General features: G+C 32.1%; 1 protein-coding gene across 1 annotated transcript in view; it reads left to right on the top strand.

Moving 5' to 3' along the window:
* LOC134268197 (major vault protein-like) overlaps positions 1 to 9,520 on the top strand; it is a 126,091-nt gene that overhangs the window by 100,817 nt on the left and 15,754 nt on the right. The gene's annotated exons all lie outside the window — the stretch shown is intronic.

Below are 9,520 nucleotides of genomic sequence, written 5' to 3'. Positions count from 1 at the left end.
GCTTATTTCCCGAACGTCTATCCACTATACATGTATTAGCAGTGTAATTATCACTCTCAATTAAAGGAGCATGGACACAGTTTCAACTGATTTTTTTCATCTATTTCAATTTTTATAATTCTTAACTAAGGCAATTCTATTGATCAGCCAAACTTGAACAATTCATTTGTTGATTTACAAAGGATATACAGGACTGAGAATTTTTAATAATGTAAATAAGGCTCGTGCCTTGTTTTGTTTACATTTAAAAAATATCATGTTTATAACACAACAAAATTGACCAAATCGTTAGAAAATGTCTAATTGTATATAGAATTAACTTCTTTAAAAAATCTGCTCAGACGAACACATATCAGCGTGTTTAACCCATGTAAACAAAAAACATGACTCTGGCCTTGTTTACATAACAAAGGTTTGGAGCTCTAAATCTGTCTTGTGACAACTACTGTGGTTTCATTAATTTTCGTGGGCATCAATTTTCGTGGATTTTATTACACAGACGTTTTCGAGGATACGTAATTTCGTGGACAAAAGCATTGCCTATACAAATGAATAGCATATTTCTTAATTCGATGAACATTTGAATTCGTGGATCTGTTCAACAACGAAATTCACGAAAATTGGTGCTCAACGAATATTGATGAAACCACAGTAAATCAAACCTTATCATTAGAAATACCTTAAGTTAGATAAGTATATGTAAACATAAAGAAATGGAATGAAATTTTTTGGCTGAAACTGTGTCCAGACCCAATTATGAGACCCTCTTAGGTAGCGTTTACCTGTATTACATTTGCCTTTGTTGTCCTGATTGAATGTTTGCATTGTTGCAACGTGAAATTTAATAACAACGTAAAATGTAATAAGCTGGGATTATTGCATTTTGTGTTACTTAATTCTTTCTGTATCCTCGCCTCTCATTTGTTATTATCCAAAAAGGAACGAAAATTATTCTGTATAATCTGGTTTGGTATGGGTACACACCCCCTTGACGGACAACTGAATCATCTTATCAACGCAATTCCCTCATTTCTAGTCGCAATCCATGGAAAATTCCAGATTTAATGATTTAATGTACCTTTAACTTCAAACAGTAGCTCAATCTTACTGCATGAAAACAAACATCATGGCTGCCAGGTCTGTGTATAACTTTTTACATCTCCTTGTTTCCCATCACTTCCGTTACTACGGTTGTATTACTGTGGTTTCATCAATATTCGTTGAGCACCAATTTTCGTGGATTTCATTGTTGAGCAGATCCACGAATTTAAATGTTCATTGAAATACGAAATATGACATTCATTTGTACTGGCAATGCTTTTGACCACGAAATTACGTATCCTCGAAAACGTCTGTTTTACAAAATCCACGAAAATTGATGCCAAAGAAAATTGATGAAACCACAGTATTAAGCAGCAAATTAAAACTCATGAAAAGCAGCACAATTTTTCATCCACAGTTGTATAATTATTTTAAAATTAATGACTCTAATTCTTAGGTAAATTATTCGAGTATAACCTGGTTTGGGTCAGTTTATGTACGCTTTTGCGTAAACTGACCCAAACCATGTTATATCGAATATAGAATTAGAGTCATTCTTTAAATAACGCAAAATATAATAATCCCACCTTATTACATTTTGCTTTGTTGTTAAATTTTGCGTTTTACTATTGCATTAAAAACATTTACTTTTCAAACAAAAACTATTGTCTAAAACACATGCAGTTTATTTCATTGAATAATAACTAAATATCCAGACACTAAAAAGGTATGTTTCTTGAAATAAATATTTTTATTATTTCAATACATTTTAATACTAACATTTTGGCACAATTAAACATGTGCACGGAATGTGATAGCACATTTATAAACATTACTTTCTCACACAACACTTTGAACACTCTTTATTTTCATCAACATTTCAAGCTTGGTTTATAAATAAACTTTATTGTATATCTTTGTTTAACATGGAGAATTTATCTCGGCAGGAGTACACATTAGCACATTTCTTTTGATTTTGTTTTGTCCTCGCATTTGCGAAAGCGAAATGACATAAAATCTCTGTTACCTATGACAAGAACTTTCTAAATGCACTATAGTTTTAACGTACTAAAATTGACCTTGAAGTTTTTCCTACTTTTCAAAAGCTTTATCCTTGATTATGTCTTTTGAATGAGAAGAGACATCGCTCTTATTTAAAAGATGTGTGCTATGACAAGACTTTTCTATGCACACAATGATTTTTAACTTCCAGATCCTTACCTTGAGTTTGACATACATTAAAAAAAGTATACCAATTGTCATGACTTTTGAATGAGAAGAGATTTGGCTTTCATATTAGACCTATGTATTGTCTATGACAATGTCTTTCCAAATACACAATGATTTTGGATTTGTGACGTTTACCTTGACGTTTGATCTACTTAAAAAGCTTGGTTACGAAAAGAAAAAGGACTTTCATATTGATCAAATATGTTGACTGTAACAAGACCTTTCTGAGTACACTCTGATTTTCGATCCCGTGACTTTTCCCATGAAGTTTGACAAAATTTAAACAAATTTAAGCACTACTTTGAATTTGGAATAAAATGTGAATGAGGATTAATAGGGATTTCATTTTAATCCTATGTATTTCCTGTGACAAGACCTTTCTATATACACTAATATTTTTGACCTTGTAACCTTGACGTTTGACCTTCTTTTCAAAAATTTAGCCCTAGTCATATCTTTTGATTGAGAAGAAATATGGCTTTCATATTAAACTGTTTATTGTCTGTTACAAGAGTTTTCTAATTACACTATAATTTCTTTTAAATCTCGTGACATTGACCTTGAACTTCGACCTTTATTTCAAGAATGTCAATTTTTCCTTTATAATTCTATATTTTAAGAGATAGGGCTATCAAGTGCATTTCCTGTGACGAAATATTTCTGAGCCTGTGATAATTCCTAAAACCTTCATCTTGACCTTCAACATTTACCTAATTTGTAAAAAATTCAATTTTGGTGATAAAGTTTGAATGACATATGATATGGTGTTCATATTTGATACGATTTCCGGCAGGCCAGTCAACAGTGAAGTTGTTAGACCGATTTAAAATAAACATTTCTTTTTTTGGATTACCTTAAATATTTAATTCATTTCATACTATATATTACAAACATTTTTTTTTAATTTGAATGAGGTCATAAAAATGCAGGCAATTTAAGTAAACGGTTTAAAACCTAGGTAAATTCTACATTTTACATATGGATGGATTAATTGAGTATGAAAATTATATTAGGGGAACACAACCCTAGTAAATGTATCACGTACTACATGGCAAAAATATTTTCATTTGGCAGCCACGGTAGCTCAGTCGGTAGAGCGCTCGCTCAGTGACCGGATCTAGGTCGTGAGTTTGTATCTCGGCCGCGACTGACCTAGTCGTTAAAATAAGTAGCAACCTTTCTTTCGTTATGCGCTCGGCACTTTGAAGTGAAAGTTGCGGGTCCTTCGGATGAGACCTTAAAAACCGAGGCCCCCTGTCAGCGACAGACGTTGGCAAGATAAAGATCCCTCACTAAGCTTTAACTCGGATGCCGATTTAAAGTCAAAATTTGAAGCCCTTCAATGGCATACGGTGACGTCTCCATATGAGTGAAAAATTCTCGAGAGGGACGTTAAACAATATACAATCAATCAATCATTTGGCAGCACAAAATTACCGTAATTGATAATGTACATTATAAATTGTTAGATATAAAGTGTTAAGTATCCAAGTTGTTTAAGGTAGCCCGATCCTCAGGTTTATAGAATTAGCAGTTAAGTAACCAAAAATGCTCATAAAAGTATCCCTGAATCCACAAAGTTTTGTAAATTTATTTACAATATTTCTTTAAAGTTAAAGATTAAAGTTAATCATATTATATAGGTAAAATTGTGAAATCTCCAATATTTTTGCCGAAAAAGCGAATTGGAATATCTGAAATGCATTTTCTAATCGCAAATTGATCAACAAATATATTTTAGGTTAAAAAAACTACAGGTATCCAGGCATTCAGAGAAATTGTCATGATTTTTATACATATTTGGTATTTTTTGTCCCCTCTTTCCGTCATGTATTATATAATGCATAGTGTAAAAGTATTTTGCTATCATTGCAAGACACTACAAATCACTTTTATTTCATATAAATATATGCTTATAAGCTTTGGTATCTAACGCTGGATTCAAGAAAATCTTGTTTCTTAAAACTGTAATAATTTTTTTTCCTTTTATAGGGTACAAATGTAAACTTTTCTAAGAATTCCAAAAACTTTTAGTTTTATAAAGATGAATAAAATGAAAATTTTTGCATGAAAAAAAATTAATTTTCAAGCTTCATTTTGATGCATTTCAAATTAAATATTTATTTTCGGAGTAATAATTCCTGGCTGAGGATCGGACATCCTTAAAACTCCTTTAAATACCTATCTGCTATGACAAAAAATTAATTCATTAATATCTGCTATTACACTTGTTGATGGATTAAATTTTTGTCTTTCTGGGTATAATCCGATTATCGACATGCTCCTTATTCTCCGTTGCTTTGCTACTCGTTTATCACAATACAAAACGAAGGTGATTGAGGATCTGATTTTAATTAGATTTACTTTTTGTCATTTAAAATTTCCTTATTTGAATGCATAATGTTTCTTTACAAAAGCATCATGCGGTTAAAGGAAATCAGTGTGCTATCAAATATACGGGTTTTAGGTGTTAATTTTATCGTTATATTTTTGATCAGGTTTAATATAAACTTGATGAATGGATTTGTTAATTTGAACATTGTCAATACATGTATCTTGTTCTCTCCAGGAAAGAATTTGCTACACAATTGAATTAAGCACTGAAATCGTTTATTGAATACATTTATGAGAAAGATGTTAATGGTCATTTACCAATCAAGCTTTATAATAAACGTCATGACTTTAAGTTTTCAATCGTCATCTTCCCCGAACTATGCAGCAATATATCTTCATCACATGCATACCGAGTTGATATCTCTCTGTTGAATCGGAACATAAGGAGCACACAGAGGGTGCGACCGGTCAGCAGGAGATGCTCACTCCTCCATGGCACCTGATCCCATCTCTGATGTTTCGAGGGTCCGTGTTTGCTCTTATTCTGTTATGTATTGTTTTATTGACTTTGATATCTAATATTGTTCGTTATCTCCATATCCTTCTTCTACGTATGAACATTTTCTAAATAGATTTCATAAGATAAAAAAATATTTGCAGCAAGAAAGAGAACATTGATACTTTTGAAAACGTTTTTTTAAAATCACCTTGAAATGGAGATTCATCTTAAATCTCCGGAAAAAATAATATTCATGATGTTCATCTTCTGATGCCAGTGAAGCGTACAATTCTTCCGCTTTAAATCCAAAAGAATTGAAAGTCTGGTCTGGATTTAGCAATAAACATGTAGGAGTCTTCATTGAAGACACCCCGCCTTGTCCAGAATACCATGCTCCTGGGGAATAAAATGTTAATGGATCGCCACTAAATGAAAATACATATCCACTGTAAGTTGTCCCAAAATCAAAAGCTACAACAACCCAAGTGTTGCCACCGGTTTTCGTCGCCATTGCAGTAATTTAAAAACATTCATGAAAAAATAAACAGCTCAAGAAGTATAAAAGCGCATGGAATAATTCTTGTCTATCCACTCATAAAAAATTGATTAAACGCTAACAATTCCACAACTGAAATAAATCATGTACATAATTTCTGTTTAATGTACTTTGCGAAGGAAATGAATAAAATATGTCACTGAAGTTTTGAAAAGGAAACTTCAATACATGTTACTCCTAATCAGAGGAAAATAGACCGTAGCTCTCAGGGTATTTAAATTCATAATGCATAAAAACATTCAAGATGTAAAGCACGTAGCTGATATTGTCCTATCAACTCATTTGACTGCAGATATATTCAACAACTCTCAACTGAGAGACCTAAGAACAAATATGCAATGATTTCTCTTCTTAAACCTTGCCTATGTTATATAAAAAAAGAAGAGACATCTTGCTATTGCTTTCAACTCGACATTTAGATATATCGACGACGTATTGTCAATTTACAATTATTATTTTCATTCTTATGTCGATTAGATATGGCCGGTGAATTTGAGATAAAAGATACCAGAGAGTTTGATACATCTGATTCATGTCTGGATATTTTTCTTTAAAAGACGTTTCAAACAACCAAGCTCTATGATAAATGTAATGACTTTAATTTAACTTTTCAATCGTAAACTTTCCTTACTTATGCAGCAAATATAATACCTTTATCACCTGCATACGGAGTTTATATCCCTCAGTAGATACGATAAGCAATGGCATGTTCTTCATACGAAAATTATCTAAAACGAGGTAAGTAATTAACAAACAAGTTGACGAAGCAAGAATATTAGCATTCTCCAGAGTCGTGAATTTCAGCGACCGTGGGTCTGGGGTTCTGGTGTTGGGGCGGGGCTCAAAAGATTATATAGTGTAAATTCTTTAAAAATCTTTTCTTTTTTCCTGGGTATTATCATGATTATGCTGAGAACATATTTAATTTTTGATGAAGAAAGGTGCCTCTTCCAAGTTCAAGGTCCTAGTTCAGGGGAACTGGGGTTGGGTGAGTGGGAGTTAAGCTACATGGTCTGAAATGAAATAAATGCTTTGAAACTGCTCTTTGCTGTTAATCAATTATTTATATGATGAAATAAAAATTAAAATAAAATTTCCAAAATTTTAAAATATGTGGTCCAGGGTCAGTGGTTCCTGTGGGGTAGGCTCCACAACTGCTGGTTGAATGAAAGTAATGAAAGAACTTAAGGCCGGTGTAAAGACGAATAATGACCCCCATCGAATAATGACCGGGGGTCATTTTTCGACAGCGAAAAATGACCCCCGGTCATCATTCGACGTAGAAAAATGACCCTTTTGCCCGTAGAAAAAGTGTCACTTCCCTAAAAATTTGCAGAACCCACGTGAAAAAAAATTACCCCCGTAGAAAAATGACCCCCGATAGATTAAAGCTAAAATTTTTAGGGGGCAAAAAAAGAATTGGATAAAGAAGCATATTGGCCAAAATGCTCACCTGAGCTTATTGGGAATAAACTGATGATATGTTGATCTCATTACATTATACTATTATAGCTATATTTTAAGGTAAATGCAATGATTCAGAATCTAAAGGAGTAAAAGATTTATCAAGCCTTAAGGGTTAGGTAAACATTGTTTTTTGATGGTGGAAATCATCGAACTGACAGAAAAAATCAGCAGTATTATATATTATTATATCCTCCGCTTGAAAAGCGGGAGGGTATATAGTGATTGGGATGTCCGTCCGTCCTTCTGTTACGCTTTGAGGTATCCATCTCTTATCCGCAAATCCTCATATATAAAAAAATGTGTTTGTGAAACAGCTATGCCCCTGTATGGCAACATAGCGAAGATTAAACTTTTCTTAAATGCAATTTAAATATATTGTTACCCAAAGTAGGGTCTTCTCACATGAAATACAACTGCAAAATAGGAAAGCCCTAGCATCACTTGTTCAAAAGTAATGGCTAAGGATAAGTTTTTGAAAGGTAGGTCAAACTCAAAGTTGACGATTTCTTTAGAAAATGTTTAATGTAACAAGGATTACATATGTGAAGTATGAATACCCTAGCCATTACCGTTCAAAAGTTATGGCCAAGGTAAAAAAAAATCATAAGTACGGAAAACTCCAAGGTCAAGGTCAAAAGGTCAAGGTTTTTAGTATTCCACTAAAGGTAATGCCAAAAAACTACATATTTGAAGTATAAGAGTACTAGTATCTACCGTTTAAAAGTTATGGCCAAAGTAAAACTTTGGCATTTTTGTGTAAAATGGGATAAACTCCGAGGTAAAGGTCAAAAGGTCAAATTTGGTGGTACCCAAAGTAAGGTCTTGTCACAAGGAATATACATATTAAAAATGAAAGGCATAGCTCCAATAATTGAAAAGTTATGGTAAAGGTTAAGGTTTTCGCGGACAAACAAACCGCCAGATAGACAGACGGTCATACAGACGAACACGATAAAACTATTTACCCCCGAATCTTCGACTACGGGGAAATAAAAAGAAATAGTCTTCAATTAACTTTTCATATTAATATACATTATAAAGAAGACGTTAAAACAATGAAAATGTTTGTTCTGATTTTCATATTAAATTCTCTGAAAAATATACTCAGAACTGAGTAAAAGGGTGGAGTAAAACAAGAATTAAGGTAGAACCTATGACCGAAAAGTCTTTGTCACAAGATTTTCAAACTTTTCAAAATGATAAATAAGTACTTGCTTATCAATCAGTTAAGATATCATGATATGTTTCCTTGTTTTTTTAATCTAGAACAGGCTGTGAAACTTGGTAGGGTATTTACATACTGCGACTTCACATTTTCAAATATTTTTAGGGGTACTTGTCATAAAGGGAATATGAAAAATCACAAAAATACTTCTTCAAACATCGTCGTTTACAAAGTTTTTTAACTGAATAATATTAAACAATATTTTATCAAGAATAATTTCTTTTTTATTCAATTAACATAAAAGATAAGTCCACCATCAAAAAAATAGTCAAATGAACTCTATTATTTTTAGTCAATTATTTACCCTATATTTGTAAATATTTTTTAGACGTCTTTGTCACAATGTTTTCAATCTTCAATGTGATGAAGAACATAGCAAAATGAATACAAATAATGATTAAAATATATACCTTTCCCCTCTAACTAATGAAAGATAGGCTTTTTACTGATACTCATATTCTTGACCTTTTTGCACTTACACGGGATTTAATAATTAAATGACTGTTTGGGGTTACTTTCAGATTAAATATTTATCAGAAATTGTACTTTTTCTTTAAAAAGATCATATTTAATAGAAAAATTGTAATCAAACATCAAAAATATGAATAGGTAACAAATAATTGTTAAAAGAAATGCACATCATTTCATTATAGATATCACAAAAATGTACACACGATCATACGATCTACAACACGTACATCTTTGACTTCGACACATTTCATCAAGATATTACACTATATAGCTGGCAACTTAAGATTTCTCACGATTTATGCATTCCTTCAAAATGGTTACATACCATTCAAATAATTACGAAAGTTGTATGTACATTGTAATTTCATTACACTAGATAGTCTTGGGTTTGTCAACTTCAGGTCTAGATCTAGTAAATAAAAGGTGCCTACATATTTTCTCTTATTCCAGAAATTTATTGCCATTAAGCATTATAAACCAAAAAATATATGAATTGAATCAAGATTATGTTGGCATGATTGAATTCTGTGAATTTCAAAATGCAGTATTTTCTACTATTTTTATAATAGCTGTCAAGTACGGGAAAAAGTGGCATTGAATTAATTATGACGTCTTAATGGGTTAGCACAGGTTTAATACATTTACAAGTTATGATGTCATACGAAGTAGGTTCTACGTTAAAAGAGATGTAATGAAT

This window comes from Saccostrea cucullata, unplaced genomic scaffold, assembly GCF_032062105.1.
Source record: "Saccostrea cucullata isolate Sc308-1 unplaced genomic scaffold, CSIRO_AGI_Scuc_v1 ctg1252, whole genome shotgun sequence".
NCBI lineage: Eukaryota > Metazoa > Mollusca > Bivalvia > Ostreida > Ostreidae > Saccostrea > Saccostrea cuccullata.
This window is presented reverse-complemented; position numbering and strand designations above follow the sequence as displayed.